The following is a 1,394-nucleotide window of genomic DNA, read 5'->3' as shown; positions in this document are numbered from 1 at the left end:
TATAAATACTGTTCAGGATTCTACTGAAAAATACCTTTCCGATGGTATACTTGAGTGACTCCAGGGCGAGGAGTCACTCAAGTAAACAATTACCGATCTTTCTGGCCCTTCGACGCAATACCGTCGGATATCTTCTCAGTATTTCGTCCAAGGGGGAAATCACTTCCGTAGTAATTCGTACTCCCAGGCGTGTACTAAAGGCATACTCACTCGTACTTACAGCGTAATAACGCGTTCAATACAGTGGAAAAATGTTGGGAATTCTACCATGCACATGTATAGGAAATTTTCCATACATCGTATCGGAAGTAACTATTCCTATAAGGGAGGTTTTCAAAATAAGCGACATATTTGGCCTCCTAAAATCTGAACAAAAAATTATTTCTGAAATTTTTTTTTCGGGTGGGGTCTGTTTGGGCCTGTCCCCTGACCACATCCTGAAGATACCAGAGCTCCCACTGCAGAATTCTCGAAAATGTAGGTAACACCCGTGTAAAATCGGTTGCACGGAAGTTACACAGGCTGTGCGAAAGTTCCATAAGTACGGAAGTTACATTTTCATAAAATAGGCAGTTTCAAGCAGATCCTTGGTGATATGAGTACCGGACAAAATCAGATATTTTACAAGACATAAAATGTATGCTCAGACAAAAGGAATGATTTCTGAGCGACAAAAATTGGCGGAGCTACGAGCCGTACGGAATGTTACAGGTATGCTTTTAAAAACCCAGAATTTAACATTCAAACGCCTCTAGTTCACTTACCGTTTACATCTCGAAGCCGCTCATACTTGAAATCGACAGCTGTGATCTCACCGGAGACTGGGACACCAGTGCTACCAATGTCTGTAGCCACAGGGACTGCTCAGAGCGCAAACTTTTGAATGGGTCCTTCCCTTCCGTCACTCTGGAGAACATTTTTTTGGCTGCTGCCCTGACCAGTGTATTTGCGACAGTAGTAAGCGATTCGACTATGTTGCACAGAAAACATGGAGGAACGCGTAGGAGCTTCCGGATTTTCTCTCCGACAAAGACCCTTGAAGATGTAGCTGTCCAAAGTTAAGGTTTTAGCGCGGAGGACAGTACGGAAGGTACATTTTGACTGCTTCCTAAGGAATTTCGATTACTTTCACCACTGACATTGCCTTTTTTGTACTAAAATTTAATTCGCCACCTTCCCCCGAATCAAATAAGCCAAACGGCATCGAAAACGACAGACAAGTAACGATTCTACGGCCAAAAGACACAAATATGTCGCTTATTTTGAAAACCTCCCATAAATGTATAGGAAATTTCCCATTCGGGGAGATGTGTCTGGGAAACCAGCAAAATTATTTGCTGTACCAGCAAAATGATTTGCTGTGTGAGCAAAATTATTTGCTGTATCAACAAAAT

This window comes from Frankliniella occidentalis, unplaced genomic scaffold, assembly GCF_000697945.3.
Source record: "Frankliniella occidentalis isolate FOCC.00 unplaced genomic scaffold, Focc_3.1 Scaffold27, whole genome shotgun sequence".
Lineage (NCBI taxonomy): Eukaryota > Metazoa > Arthropoda > Insecta > Thysanoptera > Thripidae > Frankliniella > Frankliniella occidentalis.
The sequence above is the reverse complement of the archived record's forward strand: the minus strand, read 5'-3'. Positions refer to the sequence as shown.